Source organism: Loxodonta africana, chromosome 20, assembly GCF_030014295.1.
Source record: "Loxodonta africana isolate mLoxAfr1 chromosome 20, mLoxAfr1.hap2, whole genome shotgun sequence".
In the NCBI taxonomy this organism is placed as follows: Eukaryota; Metazoa; Chordata; class Mammalia; order Proboscidea; family Elephantidae; genus Loxodonta; species Loxodonta africana.
In genome coordinates this window covers 55,505,315-55,532,610 of record NC_087361.1, presented here as the reverse complement: position 1 = coordinate 55,532,610, position 27,296 = coordinate 55,505,315, and the positions used below count along the sequence as shown (strand labels likewise).

Genomic DNA, 27,296 nt, shown 5'->3' with positions numbered 1-27,296 from the left:
ACTAGTATGGAGCAGCCCGCAAATTCCAACAGCTGATTACCCCCATCAGATGGGAATGTTGATTGGAAAAGGATGTTTTTCGGTTTGTGCAATGCAGTTAGGGAGATGACGCGATCATTACGGGATGCCCAGTTGACTGATCGTTGCGGGATTAATAACTGGCCTACTTCCGAGGATTTAGACCAGCGACATGTGTGTATTGACCTGAGTTTGCTTTTCTCTTTCTTTTTAATGACAAGCTCAGCATCTGATAGACTGTAAATCGTCCAAGTCTCCAGTGTCTTATCTTCATCAGAATCAGAATACAAACTCCATGAGGATAGGAATTTTGTTTCTTGCTATGTCTCAGGGTCTAGAACAGTGCCTGGAACATAGCAGGTTTTCAATGCATATTTTTTGAATAAATGAACGAGTGAATGAATGAAATTCAAAATTAAAAGTAGAAATGCTAAGTAATTTTATTACTTATTTTTATGTTAAATTTTATTTAAAAGTTAATCACAAACCCAAGTGAGGGGAAAATAGAAATAAGAGAAGCAAAGCTGTATCTGCCAAAAAAATCTTTTAACCAAGAAAATTACTGAATGGGCTCTTGAGAAGATGTTACACTAATAGAGATTGCTATTTAAAGTAATCATTTTTGCAGATTCTCTAGCAAAACAAAGAATCCTTTGGAAGAGAATAAAGACCATAAATTTACATTTCTAGAATGCGTGAGGGTTTCTGTGGGACTTGCTTCCAGTGAAGGATCTGTTATGTTCAAGTTAAGCCTCGCTTCCCTTTGTTTATGTAGTCACTTACATGTAAACCAAAAAAAAAAAAAAAAAAACCCAAACCCACCGCCATTGAGTCGATTCCGACTCCTAGCGACCCTATAGCGAACCTATAGGACAGAATAGAACTGCCTCATAGAGTTTTCAAGGAGTGCCTGGAGAATTCAAGCTGCCAACCTTTTAGTTAACAGCTATAGTTCTTAACCACTACGCCACCAGGGCTTCCGACTTACGTGTAGGGGGCACCAAATGGAATGGTTTTCTACTTTATAATTATTTTTCACACGTACATATTTACAAGCATCTTGTTGTCAAAACAGTATTATACAGCCCCAGACTTCTTCAAGCTTCTTTGTAAAATATATATTTGGGTCTTTTCTAAATGAATGGCTTTTTAAAAATTAAAAGTTTCTGCAAACACCTACAGGCACCTCTGTCTTGTCGGCATCTGAGTCAGAATTGACTCAACGACAGTGGATTTGGTTTTTGGTTTTTTGATGTTATCAAATGGCATCCCTCTGGTACTCTGGGTGAAATACGTGAGTATGCAGAATTCAAGGTTTAGGGCTTATGGGTGAAGCTTTATGTCACTTACCAAGTTCTGTGTTGCCTAACTAGTCAGCACTTGAAAAAGGTAACACGTTTTTTAATTACGTGTATTTGACCATGGAGAATAAATAAGAAAAAAAATCATGTAATTTCAAAAATGTTGTTAAATATAGCTTCAGTCCTTAAAATACATTTTAGAGAAAAAACAAATAAATTATTAGATACAGCGAATGAGAATAAAGAGCGTGTCAGGCTTAGTGGCAAGAGATCAGAAAGTCAGCTTAAAAGCAATATACGCTGTTTGGAACTTAAACACAAATTTAACATTCTGAGAAGTAACTTTCTGACAGAATTGCACTGCCGTTTTGTATTAGATGTACTGTTAAGATAATGGCGGAACATCTTCTTTTTTCATGGATACAGGAGGTCTAGTACCGTACAGAATTGATTAAATCGTGACCTTCTCAATGCAAACAGTGCAGAAAATACCCATATAGTACAAGGAGATGTGTCTATGTCAGGTCAACAGAGGCATAAAACCGTATAAACTCTACTTCTTTTGCCTTAGTCTTTACATCTCCCTAGAACTATGACTAATCCTCTTTATTTGAACAACTTCAAAGATTCCAGTTTGACACACATGGCACATACAACAAACTCCTCAGCTAATTCCTGCCAGCAGGTAACCAGAAGCAACAAAAAGGTGCGCCTTGACGAAGACTTGCCTTGCTGTCCAAATCACCACTTCAGTTTATCCAGCAGAAATGTATCCAGTCACAGCCCACTGCTCAGGGGCGGAACGACACCTGCTTGGTAGAGGCAGGAAATTCACCCAGCCTACCAGACTTAGACTAGTCAATTCCATCTCACTGTATTCCCATACAGAAAAACTACGAATTTTTATATGACTTTCTAACCAGGCACTTAACTGACTTATATCGTTATTTCTAACAGGTTTTCAATTGATTATTTATGGGTTTTGGAGATATACAATAATATCATCTGCAAATAATTCCCTCCCATATTTATAGCCTTTTTTCCTCTTGTCTAATCGCATTGGCTAGTACTTCCAGAATAATATTAAATAACAGTGTGCCCATAGCAGTCGATATTGTCCTATCTTTGATAATGGAAAACACTTCTTGCATTTTACTGTTAAGCACCCTGGTAGTTTTCTCAATTGACACGTGTGTCTGTGTTTACATGTGCCTCTATCATGTCCAGTGTGTATCCCTCTATTCCTAATTAAAGCTTTTCATATCAAAAGTGGCTGTTGGGTTTTGATAAAAAGCTCTTTGGGCAACCAAAAAGATAATTATGGAGTTTTTCTTCTCTGACTTATTAATATACTCAATTATGATAACAGACTTCATAACATCAAACATTCCTTGTATTCCCATGATTCTTGCATTCCAAGAAACTTCTGAACTCCATATGCTAATATGCACATTTAGAACTGTACTTAAGGATATACAATCTAAAGAAGTCACCAGAGCTGTCCCTCTTGATACTGGCGTTTCCGTTCCCTTCAGCACCATAGGAAGGCGGATGCTATTAATACACGTCTGGATGTAAGTCCTAACAACAGCTGACACATAGCCTGTTTTATCTGACAGATGCTAATCTAACTGCTTTGCATATGTTAATACTTTCAATCCCCATAACAGTATGCATGAGGCAAACACTATTATTGTTATTATCCTCATTTTTCAGATGAGGAAACTGAGCTTAAGTTGTCTAAGGTCACACAGGTGGTAGGTGCCAAAGCCCTTAACTTGTCTAAGGTCACACAGGTGGTAGGTGCCAAAGCCCAGGCAATCTGGCATGGTTCTTATTATGTCCTACTTCCTAAATCACTCATTTTATTCACCTGCAACATGCATTTATTGAATGCCTCCTATTTAAAGACACTACACAAAATGTGGCACAGTGATTAAGAGCTTGGCTGCTAACCAAAAGGTTGGCAGTTTGAATCCACCACCTGCTCCTTGGAAACCCAATCGGACAGTTCTACTCTGTCCTATAGGGTCGCTATGAGCTGAAATTGACTCAATGGCAATTGGTTTTTGTTTTTTTTTTTTAATGCAAAACACTTTCCTTTTTTTAAAAAATGAAAATTTGGTGAACATTTGGGGTCTAAAAATTATGTCTCTCTTTATTCCAGGCACTATTTTTTAAAGCTTTCTCCCCAACCTTTCTATCCTTTCTGTCAACCTGCTGCGATCCAGTATGTCAGACTGCAGTAACACTAAGTTCAGCCCGGGCCACCAGCCTCATCTCCCGGCATCCTTCCACATTCTGTGAGAGTACTGCTGAAAAGGCATGCCCTCTGTGACAAAGAGAACCAAATATCCACGTCAGATTGATGAAGATGCTGCAGATGACACTGGCAGATGCCCGTCTTGTCTGGAAAGGACAGAAAACTAGCTAGACTAGCACGGGCAGCTAGACCCAGCGTGCTTGGTCTGTAGAAGGGTAAAAAGTGGGGAGAAGCTAGTTCCTCGTGTCTATCAGCCCAAGAAAATCACCAAGCGCAGCCACAGCCGGTATGTGTGAGCGGAGTCCAGGAGGTGCCTTTCCCACCATATGTCTTGTCTCTGCCCCAGAGCCCCTGTGGCATTTTTGAAGTGTTGGTCCTTGATTCCTTCGGTTACCTGGTTGTAATTAACCCCCTGAAGCACCTTTGTCTGGGTGGCAGTGTCAGCTGGGAGGCCAATGAATGGAAGGCACCCTTGTCAATATTTTTTGGAAGGAGCGCTGTGAATGGGCCTGATGAACCGAGGCTGGGGGGCAGGGAGGGTGGAAGGAACGTTTCCTCTTTAATCCGGCATTTAATCACTAGAGCCTGGGACAATAGGAGCTCCTCCAGCCTCCCAGAGCCTGATTCCACTTGGCAAACCCAGCCCTCTTTTGTCAGCCTCACAAGAAGGTCCCACCTCCCCGTACTCCACACAAGACTCACTTCACAAGTGTCATTGAGATGAAGCAGCCAGTCCATGGGACTTGTGACGCTGGCCCCAGCCTCTGCCACCAGCACTGGCCCATTCAGCGTAGGCCTTTGTTACTCTCTGATCTATAATCCCATGAAAAGCCTTATTTGATTTCTAGGTACTTTCATAGTTCTCAAAGTGAGTGTAACCAAATGGAACTCTTCTCTCTATATATTCTTATTTTTCCAGAGAAAATTATGATTCTGCTAAAGAGTTAAAGGTGGTTCGCAGCAATATGAAATTATAAACGTAATGGTACTAAAATAAAAGGAAATCTCTTTCTTTCTTTCTTTCTGGCCCCCCCTTCCCTTCCAGTCCTTAATGACTATGGCCACCTAATTTTATATATCATAATCACAACAAAGGAAACCATGGTGGAGTAGTGGTTAAATGCTATGACTTCTAACCAAAGGGTCGGCAGTTCGAATCCGCCAGGCACTCCTTGGAAACTCTATGGGGCAGTTCTACTCTGTCCTGTAGGGTCACTATGAGTCGAAATCGACTCGATGGCATTGGGTTTGGTTTGGTTTTGGTTAATCACAACAAAGATCTGACTTTGATATTTTGGTGTTTTTCAGTCAAGTTTTTTTGTTTGTTTGTTTTGATATTGCTATATTGCCTTTGGAGACCCCGGGTGGTGCAAAAAGTTAATACACTCAGGTGCTAACTAAAAGATTGGTTGGAGTCCACCCAGAGGCACCTCAGAAGAAAGGTCTGGTGACCTACTTCTGAAAAATCAGCCACTGAAAACCCTGTGGAGCACGGTTCTACTCTGACACACATGGGATTGCCTGAGTCGGAATCAACTCTATATATTTTTAATATTGCCTTTGTGGTGATCGTTTTAATGGCAAGATCTTTATTTTATCATGTTCTTGAAGCTAACCTTTACCCAACTGCTAGACAAATGTATGTCACAGTAGGGGTGCAGCAGAATCATAAAGCCTCGGGCTGGTTCCGTCTTCTCCCAACATTGTAATCTGTGCACCTCGGCCACTCTGAACATGAATCTCTTCATCTATCAAGTGAAGGTCCCACCAGCACCCACCTCCCAGGGCTGCAGTAAAATCAAAGGGATGATGTGTGTGAAAGCTGTTTCCGTACTGCTGAGCCCAGTACAGCCAGTGGTCATTATTAGCTTGTCTCCAAGTTTCCAATACCAAAAAAAAAAAGATTATAGTGAGCACTTTCAAACACATACTGTTCAACTTCTTTTGGATTCTTTGCCTAGGACAGAATCCAAGAACTAGAATTACTAGATCAAAGAATATAAACATTTGTATGGTTCTTGCATCTGAATTGCTGTCTGATTTTCAAAAGGGTTGAGCCAATTTATATTGTAACCAGTGATGTCTGGATGCAGCATTTGTCAAGGCCTGGCCTTCACAGCACATGTTCATTTTGAAACATGTAGGCTAATTATGTAAGTTGTTCCTATTTGCATTGCTCAACTACTGGTGAAGTCTGAACATTTTCCACGTGTTCACTTATGAAAATAATTCCTCTTGTGTGACAGCTTAACCATTTATCAATGTGAGCTTTTATACAGCATTAGGCATTTTTGGAAACCCTGGTGGCGTAGTGGCTAAGTGCTACAGCTGCTAACCAAAGGGTCAGCAGTTCGAATCTGCCAGGTGCTCTTTGGAAACTCTATGGGGCAGTACTACTCTGTGCTATAGGGTCGCTATGAGTCGGAATCAACTCGACGGTACTGGGTTTGGTTTTTGGTTTTTTGGTTAAGGCATTTCTAAAAGAATGCAAACTTCTTAAGGCTGGATCATACAGGGAAACTGACTTGAGCTTTAAAACAACCCTTACATGTCAAAATGTTTGCAGGATTTTGTAGTCAATAAAAAAAAAAAAATGGGTTCTCAAAAATCAAGAATTTAACGTTCAAAAATTTCTCCTGCTTTTTCCTAAAATACATCTATCCATGTGGTTTCTCTGGATCTTGTGACAAGCACTGCAACTTTGGTCCTTTTCTGTAGTGCAGCTATTACCCGGTGATGAAAGTGACATATTTGGGGACTGACATTTTACCTGTGAGAAACTGAGGCCTGGGTGCTGCACTTCAATTAACAGATGTATCAACAAGTATTTATTAGGTGTTATTAAGCACTTAATAAAACATGGTTCCTCTCAGCAATCCCAATCCTAGGTATGTGCCTAAAAAAGTTGAAAGCAGGGATCATGACTTAATATTTTGATCAAAGAGTCTATAGACGAATCCTGATCAAAAGAGGGGAAAATATGGAACAGAATTTCAAATTCTCATGGAATCTAGGCTTTCTGGAGCCATCAAGGCTGGATGAACCCTCAAAACTATTGTCCTGAGATAATTAAGCCTTAAACCAAAAATATCCCCTGAAGTCTTCTTTAAACCAAACAATAGTTTAGCTCAAGTAGTAAAGAATGTCTGCCTTGAGCATTGTGCTCTTTTAAAGAACTATCTATATGGGATCAAATTGACAACAGCAACTCAAAAGTCTCGGTAGGAAACTTAGGGGGCAGTGAGTTTATGTTAACAGGGGAGAAACAATCTAGAAAAGGAGGATGACAATGGTTGCACAACTTGAAGAATGTAATCAATGTCACTGAATTGTACATGTAGAAATTGTTGAATTGGTGTATGTTTTGCTGTGCATATTTTCAACAAGAAAAAAATTTTTTTTTAAAAGAAGAAGTTTTAAACCAGGAATGCAAACAGAGACTTGCACACCAATATTCGTTGCAACACTTTCCACAATAGCCAAAAGGTGGAAAGAACTAAATGTCCACCAACAGATGAATGGATAAACAAAATGGGGCGCATACACGTAATGAAATATTGCACAGCCACAAAGAGAAATGAAATCGTGGTACGTGCTACAATGTGGATAAGCCTTGAAAACATTATTCTGAGTGAAGTAAGTCAGTTACAAAAGGACAAGTACTGTATGACTCCACTTATAAGAAATAAACAAATGTCTAGAGACCAAAGTTTATAGTACTTAGCAAGTGTGGGAGGGAAGGACGAAGAGAGTCTTTACTAGGGGGCACTTAGTTCTGTTAATGGTGGTGGAATAACTTGGAAACAGACGGCAGAAATGGTTATACAACATGATGACTGTAATCAATGTCACTGAATTGTCCATGTAGAAATTATTGAATTGCCAAATGTTTTGTTACATGTATTTTTACCCTAATTTAAAAACAACAGAAAACATGGTTCCTACTGTCAAAGGAAAACAATAACCAGAAGGAACTGACAATAGGTAACCATCATAGAACACTGAACATACTTGGAAACCTAGTGGTGCCACCTCTAAGCCCACCTGTAGATCAGGAAAGGGAGAGGACATGTAACCTGGAGCGAGCAGGAAAGTCTTCAGGGAGGAGGCAAAAGTCGCCTTGCCTTAGAGCAACGGCAGCGGAACACAGAAGGAGCTGGTCCACCTAACACATCTAGTGCAGTCACCACGCACAGCCGACCTGGAGGAGCCACGAAGGCAGCAGAGCCCTTGTCTATGAGGCTCTTAGGTCTAGATGGCAGGAGACGGGTGTTCGCAAAAACAAGACCTGGAAACAAAAGATGAAAGCACAAAATAAACAGAAAATTACAAGACAGCTCTGAAGATAGTATTATAGCTACAGTACGTGAGTATTGGAGTCCTTGCATGGTACAAAAGGTTACAAACTCAGCTACTAACTGGACGGTAGGCCGTTTTAATCCACGCAGAAGTGCCTTGGAAGAAAGTCCTGGTGATCTACTTCCCAAAGGCCAGCCGCTAACAACCCTACGTGAAGCTCTGCTCAGAAACGCAGGGTCATCGCAATTCAGAATCTAAAAACCCTACGTGCAGCTCTGCGCAGAAACGCAGGGTCATCGCAAGTCAGAATCTAAAAACCCTAGGTGCAGCTCTACTCTGAAACGCACAGTCATCGTAAGGCAGAATCTAAAATCCCTACGTGCAGCTCTACTCTGAAACCCAGAGGGTCATCGCAAGTCAGAATCTAAAAACCCTACGTGCAGCTCTACTCTGAAACGCAGAGGGTCATCGCAAGTCAGAATCTAAAAACCCTACGTGCAGCTCTACTCTGAAACGCAGAGGGTCATCGCAAGTCAGAATCTAAAAATCCTACGTGCAGCTCTGCTCTGAAACGCAGAGGGTCATCGCAAGTTAGAATCTAAAATCCCGACGTGCAGTTCTACTCTGAAACGCAGAGGGTCATCGCAAGTCAGAATCTAAAAACCCTACGTGCAGCTCTGCTCTGAAACGCAGAGGGTCATCGCAAGTCAGAATCTAAAAACCCTACGTGCAGCTCTGCTCTGAAACGCAGAGGGTCATCCAAAGTCAGAATCTAAAAACCCTACGTGCAGCTCTACTCTGAAACGCAGAGGGTCATCGTAAGTCAGAATCTAAAATCCCTACGTGCAGCTCTGCTCTGAAACGCAGAGGGTCATCGCAAGTCAGAATCTAAAATCCCTACGTGCAGCTCTGCTCTGAAACGCAGAGGGTCATCGCAAGTCAGAATCTAAAAACCCTACGGGCAGCTCTGCTCTGAAACGCAGAGGGTCATCCAAAGTCAAAATCTAAAAACCCCACATGCAGCTCTGCTCTGAAATGCAGAGGGTCATCGCAAGTCAGAATCTAAAAACCCTACATGCAGCTCTACTCTGAAACCCAGAGGGTCATCGCAAGTCAGAATCTAAAAACCCTACGTGCAGCTCTGCTCTGAAATGCAGAGGGTCATCCAAAGTCAGAATCTAAAAACCCTACGTGAGCTCTATTCTGAAATGCACAGGGTCATCGCAAGTCAGAATCTAAAATCCCTACGTGCAGCTCTGCTCTGAAAAGCAGAGGGTCATCGCAAGTCAGAATCTAAAATCCCTATGTGCAGCTCTACTCTGAAACACAGAGGGTCATCGCAAGTCAGAATCTAAAAACCCTATGTGCAGTTCTACTCTGAAATGCAGAGGGTCATCGCAAGTCAGAATCTAAAATCCCTACGTGCAGCTCTACTCTGAAACGCAGAGGGTCATCGTAAGTCAGAATCTAAAAATGCTGCGTGCAGCTCTACTCTGAAACGCAGAGTCATCATAAGTCAGAATCTAAAAACCCTACGTGCAGCTCTACTCTGAAACGCAGAGGGTCATCGCAAGTCAGAATCTAAAAACCCTACGTGCAGCTCTGCTCTGAAACGCAGAGGGTCATCGCAAGTCAGAATCTAAAATCCCGACGTGCAGTTCTACTCTGAAACGCAGAGGGTCATCGCAAGTCAGAATCTAAAAACCCTACATGCAGCTCTGCTCTGAAACGCAGAGGGTCATCGCAAGTCAGAATCTAAAAACCCTACGTGCAGCTCTGCTCTGAAACGCAGAGGGTCATCCAAAGTCAGAATCTAAAAACCCTACGTGCAGCTCTGCTCTAAAATGCAGAGGGTCATCGCAAGTCAGAATCTAAAAACCCTACATGCAGCTCTACTCGGAAACCCAGAGGGTCATCACAAATCAGAATCTAAAAACCCTACGTGCAGCTCTACTCTGAAACGCAGAGGGTCATCGCAAGTCAGAATCTAAAAACCCTACATGCAGCTCTACTCTGAAACGCAGAGGGTCATCGCAAGTCAGAATCTAAAAACCCTCCGTGCAGCTCTGCTCTGAAAAGCAGAGGGTCATCGCAAGTCAGAATCTAAAATCCCTACGTGCAGCTCTACTCTGAAACACAGAGGGTCATCGCAAGTCAGAATCTAAAAACCCTACGTGCAGTTCTACTCTGAAATGCAGAGGGTCATCGCAAGTCAGAATCTAAAATCCCTACGTGCAGCTCTACTCTGAAACGCAGAGGGTCATCGTAAGTCAGAATCTAAAAACCCTACGTGCAGCTCTACTCTGAAACGCAGAGGGTCATCGCAAGTCAGAATCTAAAAACCCTACGTGCAGCTCTGCTCTGAAACGCAGAGGGTCATCCCAAGTCAGAATCTAAAAACCCTACGTGAGCTCTACTCTGAAACGCACAGGGTCATCGCAAGTCAGAATCTAAAATCCCTAGGTGCAGCTCTGCTCTGAAACGCAGAGGGTCATCGCAAGTCAGAATCTAAAATCCCTACGTGCAGCTCTGCTCTGAAACGCAGAGGGTCATCGCAAGTCAGAATCTAAAAACCCTACGTGCAGCTCTACTCTGAAACGCAGAGGGTCATCGCAAGTCAGAATCTAAAAACCCTAGGTGCAGTTCTACTCTGAAACGCAGAGGGTCATCGCAAGTCAGAATCTAAAAACCCTACGTGCAGCTCTGCTCTGAAACGCAGAGGGTCATCCAAAGTCAGAATCTAAAAACCCTACGTGAGCTCTACTCTGAAACGCACAGGGTCATCGCAAGTCAGAATCTAAAATCCCTAGGTGCAGCTCTGCTCTGAAACGCAGAGGGTCATCGCAAGTCAGAATCTAAAATCCCTACGTGCAGCTCTGCTCTGAAACGCTGTGGGTCATCGCAAGTCAGAATCTAAAAACCCTACGTGCAGCTCTACTCTGAAACGCAGAGGGTCATCGCAAGTCAGAATCTAAAAACCCTAGGTGCAGTTCTACTCTGAAACGCAGAGGGTCATCGCAAGTCAGAATCTAAAAACCCTACGTGCAGCTCTATTCTGAAACGCAGAGCGTCATCGCAAGTCAGAATCTAAAAACCCTACGTGCAGCTCTATTCTGAAACGCAGAGGGTCATCGCAAGTCAGAATCTAAAAACTCTACGTGCAGCTCTGCTCTGAAACGCGAGGGTCATCGCAAGTCAGAATCTAAAAACCCTACGTGCAGCTCTACTCTGAAACACAGAGAGTCATCGCAAGTCAGAATCAGCTCCATGGCAGCTCTCGCTTGGTTTTTTCATATTTGTATTGTAGCATAATATTTGAGTATGATATGATGAGATCTTGAGTATCAGTATTTTAGTACAATATTTGAGTATGGTGTTATGTGTGAATACTATCGGTGTAATATTTGAATATGGTATTAAAATTACAACATTTGAGGATTAGTATTGTAGTATAATATTTTAGGATAACATCATAAATTTTTTAGCTTTACTCCAGCTGTATGACTTCACTTTACCATACTTGAGCGTCAGTTTCCTCATCGGTAGGAGTATAGTAACTCCTCTCTCACCAGGCTGACATAAGGATAATGTCTGTTTAAAGATATGTTTGTAACATTTATTTAATGCTTCACCGTCTGCAAAGCACTTCCACGGCCCCCATTTTGTTTGAGCCTTACTGGGCTCATTTTACAGACGTAAACACTGAGGCTGAGGGAAATCACATGACTTGCCCAAGGTCATATAAACCAGGGCAAACCCACTTGAACCTTGGGCATCTATATAAAATGGCGTTTTTTTAGTTTATTAGTGGTTAACTTGGGGCGGGGGGGAACCTTTCCTCAGGGAGCACTGAGCTTCTATTACACACATGTGAAGCTTGTGCCGGAGGTTTTACTTGCTTTACGGCACGCGGCCACCAGCCTCCTTGCTGTGAAGTCAGGATGCCTCTGCCCAGGTTTGCAGAGATGGTTCCGAGGCTCGGATGATGTAATCACCCAGTTAATTCACGGTAGGGCTGGATGAGCTCAGGTCTGTCTGAATCTAAAGCCTGAGTTCATTCCAGGACACAACCTACCTCCCCAGGAAATGATGGGCTGACGTCTTGGTTGGGCGAAGTCAACCTGCGGCCCCTCCTGGGAGTGACAGCCCACAGGTGACTGGACATACCTGAAGGAGGGGCTCTGCCTATCTGCAGAGAGATTGGGTGGCTGGAGACTGCAAAGGCCAACAGCATTCGGGAGTCATTGAATCCAAGGCAACTACAAACTACTGTGAACTACTATTCTGAAACTGTACGGTTGTTCGTTTCTGAAATGCATGCTCCCAGAGACACTGCACTTCAGCAGAAAATCAGCCAAAATCCTGCTGTTTGTTACTTCACTTGCAGCAGGCAGTGAAGATGGAACTCAACCTGAAAATTCCTTGCCATGTGAGCTAATCAATGAACATAGATTGTTTTCTTGATGCAATAAATTTGTTGCTTTTTCTAAACCTTAAAATATACACACGATTCACTATCAGGTATTAACTTGCTGATACATAGTTTTAGCACAAGTTTCTGTTTCTTTGTTTTTACCTTCTGATTATTCTGAACTTTGTGAAACTCTAAGACAAAGCAAAGTTAAAAATCAATCAAGAAAAAGATTTCAAATAAAAATGTTCCTCCCACCTTAATTAAACAAGGAAATGTTATTCTTTACGTTGTCAATTCGGCTTTAAAGAACATATGGCTTATTACAAAGGATGTTTGCAACCTCATGTAATTCCATACTAGTCTGTATTCCTTCCTTTCTCAGGAGATACACGGTGTTACAGGATTGCGTGCATCAGCTGAACTACATATGTGCTTTGTTAAGTGATTTTTGTTTCATTTCTTAGCAACTAGTATAGTTTTAGAAAGGTGATGTTGTGTTATGACATGGTAAATGACTCTAGGCAAACATTTAACATTTTAAAAACTCAGAACTTTTTCATAAGGTTTATTATTATCAAATTGCTAACCAGTTGCCATTGAGTTGATTCCCACTCATGGTGACCCCTTGTGTGTCAAGTAGAACTGTGCTCCATAGGGTTTTTCAATGGCTAATTTTTCAGAAATAGATTGCCAGGCCTTTCTTCTGAGGTGCCTCTGAGTGGACTCGAACCTCCTACCTTTTGGTTTAGCAGCTGAATACATTAACTGTTTACACCACTCAGGGACTCCATTAAATTGCTAGTCCCCTCCACATATTCAAACACAAAGAAAAAAACCAAACCCGTTTCTGTTGAGTGGATTCCGACTCATAGCGACCCTCTAGGACAGAGCAGGACTGCCCCATAGGGTTTCCAAGCAGCGGCTGGTGGACTCAAACTGCCAACATTTGGTTACAGGCGAGCTTTTAACCACTGTACCACCAGGGCTCCTCATATTCAAACAGATATTATTACAATGTTATTTTTAGTTACAAAAGGATGTAGAAGTTATACCATACTAATTTGAAATATATTATCAGGTTTTATTTTACTTATAATTTGGTGGCTTTTTTAAGTTATACTATTTCTTCATGTCTGTTATTAGCAGAATCTTATGCAAAAAAAAGGTCTGTTATTGTCAGTGTCTACCTCTGATTTTGAAATAATAATTTGCTTCGTTAATTGTTCATTAACAGAACGAGTCATAAGACACACTTTGGTATTGACCTGTGGGCGGCCGGCATCACTCGAGCGTGGTGGAACGACTTACAGAAGCTCGTTTGCCCTGGAAGAACACCCTGCGGCCGAACTTGAAAGTGGATTTTCTGCATTTCCAACTGCGAGCAGGAGAGAATGCACACTGGCAGAGGGGGACGAGCCTGGCGTGGCCTGGGACCCTTTTTGAGTTTATTTAACTTATCATTTTCAGTGTATCTACTCAACAAGCACAGAAATGTCTTAAATAATTGAAACAACTGATTTCCTGAGTTTCAGAAAAAAATTTTCCCAGATTTCAACAGCCATAGAACGGCACAGAAAACAATAATATTCTGAAAAGACGTGTGGATTTGTACAGACTCCTCTTAAAACTTTACAGTTGAGTTTGATTGGTTTGGATCCCAGTTGCTAGTGGGAGTATGTGGCCGGTTCCTAAGATTTTGCAGGAAAAAGTGGAAGGGAGTAATTATCTGTGAGTGTGTACTACCTGTCACCACAGTGGCAGCACTAGAGCAGAATACTGGTGACAAAAATAAAATGCAAGTCAGCCAAGCAGCCCTCTCAGGAGAAATCAGAGCCGGAGAACAGCGACCTCTCCAAGCCGGCACCAGCCTTGGCAGGTTCATTAGGCCACCTGGCTCAGAGCCCTTTCCACCCGTCTGCCAAGGGGTGACTCTGCTGTGCCCACCTTTCCCAGTTCAGCTTCAGAGTTGGGGTAGAAGAACTAAAAGACCAGGTGTGACAGGCAAGGAAACCACGATGGTTACTGTCCATTTTAAGACAGCCTCAGGCCCTGCTAGGAACTAGCCCGTTTGTCTTGTGTGCCTGTGGCCTCCCCTTTTTCATCCTATGCCCCCGCCCCGTTATTTCCAGCTCTCAGAAAAAGGTCTCATAGACATGTTTATATTTTCCCATCATTTTAAGTCCCTGGGCGGCATAAACATTTAATACACTCAGCTTCTAAAGACTAGAGATTCGAGTCTACCCAGAGGCACCTCAGAAGAAAGGCCTGGTGATCTACTTCCAAAAAAATCAGCCACTGAAAACCCTATGGAGCCCAGTTCTACTCCAACCCACATGGGGTGTCCATGAGTCAGAATCAAATCAATGGCACTATCTGTTGGGGGCGCCAGGCCCAGGGTGCTATCTCCTGGTGAGGTGGTTGCCCCCTGCAGTGTATGAAATAGCCACCACTTTCTTTGGGTTTTGTGATGTTTAGGACCCCCCCCCCACACACACACAGACACACACACATTGAGAGGAAACAGTAAAACACGAGGTGACAACCAAAAAAAGAAAAAAAAAAATAACCAAACCTGTTGCTGTCGAGTCGATTCCGACTCATAGCAACCCTATAGGACATAGTAGAACTGCCCCATAGAGTTTCCAAGGAGCACCTGGCGGATCTGAACTGCCAGCCCTTTGGATAGCAGCTGTAGCACTTAGCCACTACACCACTAGAGTCTACAAGCAGGAATAAAACAGGCCTGGTCCCATGTGGGTAAAAGGAGGAGAGTCGATTAAATGATTTCTCAGGTTTTTCTCAACTCTCCGATTCTGTGGTTCTGGGAAACAGGATGTTATAGTGAAGGGCTGTTGTCGCTGATGTCATTGTTAGCTGCCCTGGAGTTGGCACCTGACTCACGTGGAATGAAATGCAGCCTGGTCCTGCGCCATTCCCATGATTGGCTGGAGATGGGGCCCTTGTGATCCACAGGGTTTTCACTGACATACAGATCACTTGTAAATAGAGAATAAGATCAGGAGGGTCTTCCTCTTTTTCGATGACTTTACCAAGCATGGTGTCCTTCTCCAGGGACTGGTCCCTCCTGATAACGTGTTCAAAGTATGTAAGACGAAGTCTCACCATCCTGGCTTCTAAGGAGCATTCTTGTTGTGCTTCTTCCAAGACAGACTTGTTGGTTCTTCTGGCAGTCCATGGTATATTCATTGGCATGAGGCCAAATTAAGCTGCCTAAATGTCATTTCCAACAGGTCAATGACCTGCTCCACAGCACACCATCCTCCCCACCATGCAGGGCCACGTGAACCTCTTCCTGCCCTCCTCAGCTCCCTTCCTGGGACATGCTCCTTCCCCACACCTTTCCAAGTGTCATGCATTCACTGAGGGCTCAGTGTGAATACTACATTTCCTGGCTACTCTGTCCACCCTGTCCTTTCCTTTCTCTGAATATCATGATGGAGATACTTAAGTTGGGCAAGGAGAGAAGCGAGGATATGACAGTGGTGAGAAGTACTAAAAAGTTGGTAGCAACAATGTACTGGAGGCCCAAGTTGAATTAAATAATCTTAGGGTTGGGTGTCCCAAAGATAGGAGGTGGCAGTTGGAGATGGGGATGAGTGATAACTTGCAGGTATTGGTAATGACAAGGCGTCATGCCCAGAGGTGTGCTAGTGTCTTAGGCTGGGTTCTCTGGAGGAGTAAAACCAGTGAAGTGTATATATATATACATAGAGAAAGAGAGAGGGATTTTAAAGAAATGGCTCACACAGTTTTGGAGGCTGTAAAGTCCCAAATCTGTGGGTCAGGTGTCAGGCTGGAGGTTTCTTCTGACTCACATGGTTGCAGGGGCTGTCGAATCCCAAAGTCAGCAGGTCAGGTGGCAGTCTGCTGGCTCACATCCCAAGAACCAGAGGTCAGATGATGATGAGTCAGATGTAGGATCAAGAGAGAGCTTTACCAGAACATCCATATATACTGGATGCAGGCCACACCTCCAAGGACACTCCCCTTACATCAAATCACAAAATGGAGGATAATTATATGATACTGAGAATCACGGCCTAGCCAAAATGACACATAACATTAATAATCACAGCTGGTAAACCAGCACTTCTTAAACTGGGGAAGAAATTGAAGTTGTCAATGACTTCATTCTGCTTGGGTCAACAATCATTGTCCATGGAAGCAGCAGTCAAGAAATCAAACGACGTATTGCATTGGACAAATCTGCTGCAAAAGATCTCTTTGAAGTGTTAAAAAGCAAAGATATCACTCTGATGACTGAGCAGCATCTGACCCAAGCCCTGGTCATTTCAATTGCCTCATATGCATGTGAAGGCTGGACAATGAAAAAGGAAGACAGTGGAAGCATTGATGTATTTGAACTGCGGTGTTAGCAAAAAATATTGTCTATACCATGGACTGCCAGAAGAACAAACGAATCAGTCTTAGAAGAAGTACAATCGGAAGGCTTCTTAGAAGCAAGGATGGTGAGACTTTGACTCCCTTTCTCTGGACAGATCACCAGCAAAGACCAAACACTAAAAATGGTCATCATATTTGGTAAAGCAAAAGGTCAGTGAAAATGAGGGGAACCCTCAATGAAATGAATTAACACAATATCCACAACGATGGACTCAAATATATCAGAGATCACAAAAGATGGCGCAGGACTGGGCAACGTTCCGTTATATGTAAGACCGCCACGAGTTAGAGCTGACTCAACGGCAACTAATAACAACATTAAATTGCACTTATGACCAGTTCCTCCGAGGCTAGACTATAACAGTTCTCTAATTATTTCACTTGTCCAGGCACCTTCAAGGCACCACACACACTACCCGACTCATAGCAACATCGTGCGACAGAATAGAACTACCCCATAGGGTTTGAAGGAGCAGCTGGTTGATTTGAACTGCTGACCTTTTGGTTAGCAGCTGAGCTCTTAACCACTGCCCCACCAGGGCTCCAATCTCTGGGTAAGGAAGAATGTTTTCAAGCATAAAAGCAGAAGAAGAAATCATACACACACGCGCACACACACACAGACCTGACTGCACACAAATTCAAATTTTCTTTGCTACAAGAAAACTAACTGTAAGCTTTAATGTATGAACATGGCAATTGAGTTATTCTATGTATTATAAGAAACACTGACACAGCATGACAAAAAAAAGATCTCCAAGAGAAAAATAGACAAAGAAAAAAGACATTTTACAGAAAACAATATTTTTTTTAAAAAAGTCTTACCTCACTGTTTATCAAAGTAATGCAAAGTGAAATGGGATTGCATTTTTTACTTTTCATATTAGCCAAAATGCAAAATAAGAGTGTTCTCAAAGTGACAGACACTTTCTTAAGAAGCCCATGGAAACATAAAGCAGTTCAAACTTCCTAAAAACGATATGGACAGTGTATGTCCACAATTTTAAAATAGTTCATATACTTTGACTCAATGATTCCACTTCTTTGACACTAATCTAGAGAAATAAACCAAAGCAAACAAAGCTTTATATATCCAGGATTTTCATCACATCACCATTTATAATGGTGAAAAAATGGGAGGAACTCAAATACCCAGAGTTAGGGAAACAGGTAGTTTTGATACATCCATACACTGGAATATTTGCAGCCAATAAAAATCGGTGGTTTATAAGTCAAAAAGCAGCAAACAAAACCATACAGTATGATCCCCATTTGGATTTTTAAAAAATTGAAAAAACTTAACAATGGCCATCTCTGGGTAGTGGGATTACATGTGTTCTTATTTATACTTCATATTTTCCAAACTTTTATAACAGAGGAAAAGATTATGTAATAATGTTAATAACAACATAAAAGCTAACATTACCTGGCCCAGAGCCCCGCTGGCGCAGTGGTCAAGAGCTTGCCTGCCAACTAAAACGTGGGCAGTTGGAATCTACCAGCCACTCCGTGGAAGTGCTATGGGGCAGTTCTACTCTGTTCTATACAGTTGCTATGGGTCCAAATCGACTCGATGGCACAGGGTTTGGGTTTTGGTTTGGTTCCTTAAGTGCCCGGACTGTGACAAACACACTGCATGTACTGTCTCATTCAACACCCACAACAGCCTTATCATGCAGACGCTCAGGTCTTCTGCTTCGTAGATAAGGAAACCGAGCTAAGTGTTAGTTCCAGAAATCAGATCAGATAGTCTAACTCCAGAGTTTACATGTTGAAAAGATTTTTATTAAAGAAGAAAAATACTCCTGATAATTAAAAATTAAGGTATAAAAACAGGCAGAGTGTGTCAAGACAATTTTTTTTTTTTTTTTTAATGCACAGAGAAAAGTACTGGCACCAAAATGTTAACAGTGGTTCTCTCTGGACATGGAATTTGAGATTACGATTTTCCTCTTTATATATTTTTTATAACCATAGATTTTATCCTAATGATAAAGGAAAATGATAAACATTAAGACAGCAACAAGACAAGTCATATTACATGTTAACTTCGAAAGCTGCCATGTATAATTCTAATTAGAAAATGTATTTTTAGTTCCAAAAAAATTTTGAAAACACAACCCCTTCGTAGAGAGGGGGCTGCCCTACCAAGCTGCTCATACCATTTTGAACGTGGAGTTTTCTCTGTACGTATCTATTAATGAAAAGCGGCAATATTAAGAGAAATGTTCTGGAAGTTTTTCTGCTTTCATGAGGAAGCACAATGACTGGAAAAGTCACTTAACCGCATAAGCTTCCTGTAAAGAGACTTGACCCCTAGTTTTTGAGTCATGGCTAAACCCTAAAGCAGTATTATTCAGATTCTGTTATTCAGATTCTCTCCCAGGCACCACATGAAGAAAGCCTGAGAACGCAGAAATTCAGAAAGAAGGAAAAAAGGCGGATTCTTAAATCCAGAGTTAAATCCAAAGGTAGGCCCTTTAAAGGACATTTGCTTCCCGGTGTCTTCACTGGAGGGTTGGCTGTAACCAAGTGTACCCTCCCTTCTCTTGGAGCCTGGTGGTACAGTGCTTAAGAGCTTGGCTGCTAACCAAGAGTTTGGCTGTTTGAATCCACCAGCCGCTCCTTGGAAACCCTATGGGACAGTTCTACTCTGTCCTAGAGGATCACTATGAGTCAGAATCAACCCACACCAGGCTTGGTTTTGGGTTTTGCCTTTCTCTTTCACCCTCTCACTTTCATCTCTCCCCAGGTTCTAAGTTGGTTACAAGGCTAAAGGAAATCATCCTTCCTCCTTCTAGGTAAACAGAAGCTTCTGCACTTCTAATTTGGCTTCTCAGATTGGGGGTAGCTAGTGGAGGGGCAGGGGGTAGGAGTGGAGGGGCAGCAGGTGGGAGTGGAGGGCTTAGGCACCTCTTAGCGGAGGACAACTAGCTGGTCCCCAAAACCCAATGCTAGTCAAAACAAAAATGAGTCAGAGCGCTGTCCATGCCAGCTTGGCTTGCAGAGAAACACTGCCATCTAGTGGAAGAGAGAGCGATGCCCCCATTTTTTTCCCTGAGCCGCTGTTAGTTGCTGTGGTCTGATTCATGGCAACCCACGTTTGCAGAGCAGAACTGATGCACAGCGTTTCCAAGGCTGTGACCTTTCAGAAGCAGATTGCCAGGCCTTTCTTCTGAAGCCTCTGGATGGGTTCGAAACACCAACCTTTTGACTAGTAGTCAAGTGCTTAACTGGTTGTGCCACCTGGGATTTCTTGAGCTAATTATAGATTGGAGACCTACAAAGCCATTTCGTTTTTAAGCTGAACCGCATTTAAGCTTTCCTGGGAAAAGTTTTTTCATCATCTACTCTCTACCTTAAAATTATACTTCAGCAAAATGGGGCAAAGTAATTGGGCCCCATGTGTGCAGAGTAGAACTGTATTCCCTAAGGTTTTGAGGCTGTGAGTTTCCCGGAGCAGGTTGTCAGGTCTGTCTTCCAAGGAGCCTCTGGGTGAGCCCATTGCCATCGAGTCAATTCCAATTCAGAGCAGCCCTACAGGACAGAGTAGAACTGCCCCATGGGGTTTCCAAGAGCGGCTGGCGGATTCAAACTGGCGACTTTTGGTTAGCGGCAGAGCTCTTAACCACTGCACCATCAGGGCTCCACTGGTTAGCAGTTAAGCATTTGACCATTTGTGCCGCCCAGGGACTCCAGCTGGGCGCTGCTCACCTACGGGAAGTACCAGAAAGCTGACCTAGACAGGAGGGGAATGAGGGAGAGAATAAAGGTGTACTTAATTCATGATGGATCTACTGTTCCCCTCCTTGTCACTGGTACTTTCCACTTGTTTATATGCGTATTATGCCTCCTTACTCAAAGCTTCACCTCATTGGCCTCAGCGACTCAGGTTACACAGGTGAAGACCCGAAGTTATGGTAGCAAACTTCCCTGGGGTAGCATCCTGGTTTCATGACCTTGTTTTGAAAGCAATGCTATCAAGAAATTTCTGTCAAAATAGACATGAGATGATGACCCAAGATCCAGAGTGAAGTGTTAAGATTTATGACAGTCAGAGTGGAAATGAGGGGCAACGTCAGGCATGCCCTCTAGGATCTTGGCAAAGTGAACCTCAGAAAGTTTAGAGTAAAGAAAAAAAGATGACTGGGATAAAAATAAATACATCCATTATGGAGTAAGATGGTAGAAACAAATCTAAATGCACCAATAATCACATTAATATTAATGGATCAAATTCTCACATAAAATAGCAGATTGCATTATAAATCAGTGATATTTTATTTACAGAAGATAAATCCAAAATATGGGCAAGGAAATATTCAAAGTAAAACGATGAATAAAGATACAGCAGGTGTTATGGATTGAACTGTGTCCCCCTAAAAATTATGTGAAGCCCTGGTGGTGCAATGGTTAAGAGCTCGGCTGCTAACCCAAAGGCTGGCAGTTCAAATCCATCAGTGGCTCCTTGGCAATCCTATGCGGTAGTTCTACTCTGTCCTATAGAGTTGTGTTGTAAATCCTCACCCTGTGCCTATGGATGTGATTCCATTTGGGAATAGGGGCTTCGTTGTTATGTTAATGAGACCATATCAGTGTCGGGTGTGTCTTAGCCAACCACTTTTGGGATGTAAAAGAGCAGATCAGGCACAGAAGAAAGCAAGCACAGATGGCAGCAGATAGATGGTATGCCACAGAAGATCAGATCACCAAGGAACCAAGGAAGAGCAGCGGAAAAGAGACAAGGACCTTCCCCTAGAGCCAACGCAGAGAAAGCTTTCCCCTAAGCCAGTGCCCTGAATTCAGGCTTCTAGCCTCCTAAATTACAAGAAAATAAATTTATGTTTGTTAAAGCCATCCATGTGTGTTATTTCCGTTATAGCAGCACTAGGTAACTGAGACATCACCCACATGTGGTATTTCTGTTACAGAATAACTAGGTAACTAAGACATCACCTACCTGTGGTATTTCTGTTACAGCACCACTAGGTAGCTAAGATATCATCTGCGTGTGGTATATCTGTTATAGCAGCACTAGATAACTGAGACATCACCCATGTGTAGTATTTCTGTTATAGCAGCACTAGGTAACTAAGACATTACCCATGTGTGGTATTTCTGTTACAGCAGCATTAGGTAACTGAGATATCACCCACGTGTGGTATTTCTGTTACAGCAGCACTAGGTAACTAAGACATCATCTGCGTGTGGTATATCTGTTATAGCAGCACTAGATAACTGAGACATCACCCATGTGTAGTATTTCTGTTATAGCAGCACTAGGTAACTAAGACATTACCCATGTGTGGTATTTCTGTTACAGCAGCATTAGGTAACTGAGATATCACCCACGTGTGGTATTTCTGTTACAGCAGCACTAGATAACTAAGACATCATCTGCGTGTGGTATATCTGTTATAGCAGCACTAGATAACTGAGACAACACCCACGTGTGGTATTTCTGTTATAGCAGCGCTAGGTAACTAAGACATCACCCACATGTGGTATTTCTGTTACAGAATAACTAGGTAACTAAGACATCACCCACCTGTGGTATTTCTGTTACAGCACCACTAGGTAGCTAAGATATCATCTGCGTGTGGTATATCTGTTATAGCAGCACTAGATAACTGAGACATCACCCATGTGTAGTATTTCTGTTATAGCAGCACTAGGTAACTAAGACATTACCCATGTGTGGTATTTCTGTTACAGCAGCATTAGGTAACTGAGATATCACCCACGTGTGGTATTTCTGTTACAGCAGCACTAGGTAACTAAGACATCATCTGCGTGTGGTATATCTGTTATAGCAGCACTAGATAACTGAGACAACACCCACGTGTGGTATTTCTGTTATAGCAGCGCTAGGTAACTAAGATATCACCTACATGTGGTGTTTCTGTTACAGCAGCACTAGGTAGTTAAGACATCACCACGTGTGGTATTTCTGTTACAGCAGCACTAGATAACTGAGACATCACCCACGTGTGGTATTTCTGTTATAGCAGCACTAGGTAACTGAGATATCACCCACATGTGGTATTTCTGTTATAGCAGCACTAAAAACAGGCCAATATGAACATCCCCCCCCAAAATCTGGGATAGCCATATTAATCTCAGACAAAATAACGATAAAGAGGGCAATCAACATTCTGATATAAAATTCAACTGACCAAGAAAATAAAATGATTGTAAATTTTGATTTGGAAAATAATATTGGAATCATATCCTCGAGCATAGAGAATGTGAACCAGCTGGAGCTGGGCCCACAAGGACTCACAAGGACACATCAACTGGGGCCTGAGATAAAGACAATAGATGACACAATCTTGGAAATTATCTTTTACGGAACTCTTCACATAAAGCCAATCAAACAGAACACAACAGATTTTCCATTCTTACCTTGTTCTATTAGCATTTAGTGAAGGGGAAATTTGTTGGACCAACGAAGACCCTCCTGACTGTGGTTACTGAAACCTCACCAATGATTGTTAAGAAAGACAATTCAAAATGTAGGATCACAATTTCTAGACAATCTGTGACACGGTAAAGTTTTCAATGGTTTTGCCCATTTGTAATATTAATATATACTGACTATTCTGTAATGTTTCTTGGACTCGGGAAGACATAGTTGTGGCAGCGTGCTTGTCCGTTTTCCCATTCTCGCTTATTCTATAACATTTCCTTGGACTCAGGCAGATGTGGCTGTGGCAGCGTGCTTGTCCGTTTTCTCACTTCTGTCTATTCTGTAATGTTCTTAGACTCAGGTAGACACAGCTCTAGCAGCTTGTCCACTTCCCACTTTTGCTTTTTTGAATATACATCAAATAAAGCTTTCTTTTTGCTTTACTAAACTTTGTGATGTTTTTTACCCTGCAACAGTTAGAAGGCATCACATAAAATATAAAGCAATAATTGCAAAACAGGGCATTCTAAAATTAAATGGAAATGCTAAAGGCTAAGAATAGCCGAGGCAATCCTGAAAAAGAACAAACCAAAAGGATTTACATCATCAGATATCAGAACCTATTATAAGACTGTGGTAACTAAGACAGTATGGCACTGGCACAAGAATAGGCAGATAAACCAGAAGGATAGAATAATGAATCCAAAAACAGACTCAGGTAACCAGCTATCTGATTTATGAAAAAGCTGGCACTGCAGAACAGTGGGGGAAAGGATGGCTTTTCAATATGTATTTTCTGAGGCAACTGAATAAAAAAATCTGGACCTCTACCTCATACAAAACATGAAAACCAATTCCAGATATGTTGTAGGCTGAAAGTGTTAGGCTGAACCAGAAGAAGCTGCTGTTTTTTTTAAGGTCAAATACTGGTAATTTCATATGGCCCCATCTAATAAAACAGTAAAGTTCTTGGAAGAAAACACAGGAGAACATTTTTATGACACTGAAGAAGGGCAACAATTTCTTAAATAGACACGCAAAATTTGATAATCATGAAGGAGAAAATTAGTGAGTTAGAATACATTAAAATTAAGAACTTCTGTTCATCAAAAGACACCATTTAGACAGTGAAGAGGTAAGCCACAGAGTGGGAGTACAGATTTTTAATACACGTATTCAACAAAGGGCTGATATCTGGATTATGTGAAGAACTCTTATAAAGTGATTTTTTAAATCAGATAATCCAGTAGAAAAATGGGCAAAGTTATGGGCAATTATGTCATTTTACATGCAGATATCTATCAAATTATCATCAAGAAAATGCCAATTCTGACAAACCTGTACCACTATAAGGAGCCCTGGTGGCACAGTGGTTAAGAGCTTGGCTGCTAACCAAAAGGTCGGCAGTTCAAATCCACCAGGCACTCCTTGGAAACTCTATGGGGAAGTTCGACTCTGTCCTGTAGGATCAGTATGAGTCAGAACCGACTCAATGGCACCTAACAACTACAACAACACACCACTATACAAGGCATTGGTGGCTTAGTGGTAGAATCCTCACCTTCCATGAAGGAGGCTCAGGCTTGGTCCCCAGCCAACGCACCATCTGTTAGTGAAGGCTTGGTGTTGCTGTGATGCTGAACAGGTTTCAGGAAGCTTCTCGACTGAGACAGCCCAGGAAGAAACATCTCGTGATCTACTCCAAAAAATCAGCCACTGAATAGCCTATGGGTCACAACAGTCTGATCTGAAACCCATTGTGGGGGTGGAGCAGGACTAGCAACACTGTTTCATTCCCTTGTCCGTGAGGTTGCCAGGAGTCAGGAGCCCCTAACAGTAATAACAACCGTCATGGACTGAATTGTCTCCCCCCAAAATATGCGTCAGCTTGTTAGGCCATGATTCCCAGTATTGTGTGGTTGTTCTCCATTTTGTGATTTTCCTGTGTATTATAAATCGTAATCTCTGCCTGTGGTTAAAGAGGATTAAGGTGGGATGTAACAGCCTTGCTCAGGTCACATCCCTGATCTGACGTGTAATAGGAATTTCCCTGGGGTGTGACCTGTACCACCTTTGATCTTACAAGAGATAAAAAGAAAGGGAAGCAAGCAGAGAGTGGGGGACCTCATATCACCAAGAAAGCAGTGCCGAGAGCAGAGCACATTCTTTGGGCCCAGGGTCCCTTCACAGGGAGGCTCCCAGTCCAGGGGGAAGATTGATGAGAAGGCCAACAGAGAGAAAAAGCCTTCCCCTGGAGCTGATGCCCTGAAACTGGACAATTAGCCTACTTCACTGTGAGGAAATAAATTTCTCCTTGTTAAAGCCGTCCACGTGTGGTATTTCTGTTACAGCAGCACTAGATGACTAAGACAACAACATACCGCTACACACCTACCAGATGACTGAAACGAAAATGACGCCACCAAGGACGGGCAGGGATGTGGAACAGCCACGTACACCACTGGTGAGAATGTAAAATGGTCCAGTTACGTTAGAAAACTGCTCAGCAGGATCTACTAAACCTGAGCATACACGTAGTCTATGATCCAGCAATTCCACTCCTAGGCGTGTACACAACAGAAATGTCTATATGTAGTCACTAAAGGCATTTACAAGCATGTTCATGGCAGCACTATTTGTAATAACAAAATTGGATGAAACTCAAATGCCCCCCGATAGGATGGATAAATAAATTCTGCTATAGTCACATAGGAAACCCTGGTGGTACAGTGGTTAAACGCTACGACTGCTAACCAAAAGGGTCGGCAGTTCAAATCCACCAGGCGCTCCTTGAAAACTTTATGGGGGCAGTTCTAATCTGTTATATAGGGTCACTATGAGTCGGAATCGACTTGACAGCACTGGGTTTGGTTTTTTGGGATAGTCACGTGATGGAATAATATACAATAGTCAGTGAATCGACTCGATGGCGCTGGGTTTTTTAGTCCGTAAGAATGAACCATCTGTAACTATTTGAATGGATGAATCTCATAACCACTTTGTGGAGTGAAAAAATCAGATGCAAAAAGACTTACTAGCTGTACGAGCTTCGGCATGTTACACTCTGTGGTTCATTTTCCACATCTGCAAACTAAGGATGATAATAGTCCTACCTTATAGGGTCATGGAGAGAAGTAAATGAGTACTATATTCGAGGGTTTAAAACATTGCTTAGAACTTATTAAGTGCTATATAGGTTTTTGTTGTTGCTAGTAGTAGCAGTATAAGTAGCTATACTTAGTCCCAAGATAGGTTAGACATGTAATCTCTATTGGCAAATATACGTCCAACAATATTTAGTAATTCTATTAACAAGGAAGAAAAAGACATTGGATATTGGGGTATAGCAGAGAAGGTAAAAACAACAACAAATCATAATAAAGAAAAGACAAGAGAGCATGAATAACTCACATCAAAAAACAAGTGCCGATGTATCAGTTGGGAAACCCTGGTGGCGTAGTGGTTAAGTGCGATGGCACTGGGTACGTATCAGTTGAATTACTCTATGATGAGACAAAGCCAACAACAAATCCAACTATATAATGTTTAAGAAAGACTCATCTAAAACAAAACACTATAGAATGTAAAAGGGCAAAATCTAACAAAAACAACCAAGGTAGACAAAATAGAACTCAAGATGAAAAGTAAATGGGGAAAAGAAGAATAATTCACTTGGATAAAAAGTATGATGTCGATGAAGACGTAACAATCACGCAGCAAACAACGTAGCTCCCAGTAGATAAAGAGCAAAGAGTTAAAAATGACAAGAGAAACCATATCACCCATAATAGCAGTGGAAGACTTTCTCAAGAACTGACATTTCGAGTATGGATACTAAGTAAACATATAAAGGATTTGGATAACACAATTGATAGGTTTGATCTAACACATATTTGGGTAAATCTGAAGCCAATAAATGAAAAATAAACATTCTTTTCAAACCTACGGAAGACTTTCAGAAATGTTCACCACATATAAACCACAAAGAAAATCACAAAAAGTTTCCAAATGCTCAAGTAATGTAGGCTAAATTTTCAGACCACTATCCAATAAAGTTAGGAATTAATATTAGGAGAGCCAAAAGTAATGTCCCCCCACCCCCACCCGCCCAGGAAAAAAAATTTTTTAATCCTTTTTCAGGCTGTTACCAACCAAGCAGACTGATCA

General features: G+C 42.0%; 1 long non-coding RNA gene across 2 annotated transcripts in view; it reads right to left on the bottom strand.

Moving 5' to 3' along the window:
* Positions 1–856: 856 nt before the first annotated feature.
* The window catches only part of LOC104845924 (uncharacterized), an 84,527-nt gene continuing 58,087 nt past the window's right edge, over positions 857–27,296 (bottom strand). For both annotated transcript variants that reach the window (XR_010318725.1, XR_010318724.1), the window contains exon 4: positions 857–7,870. This is a non-coding gene — a long non-coding RNA (uncharacterized LOC104845924). The remainder of the gene's footprint in view (positions 7,871–27,296) is intronic.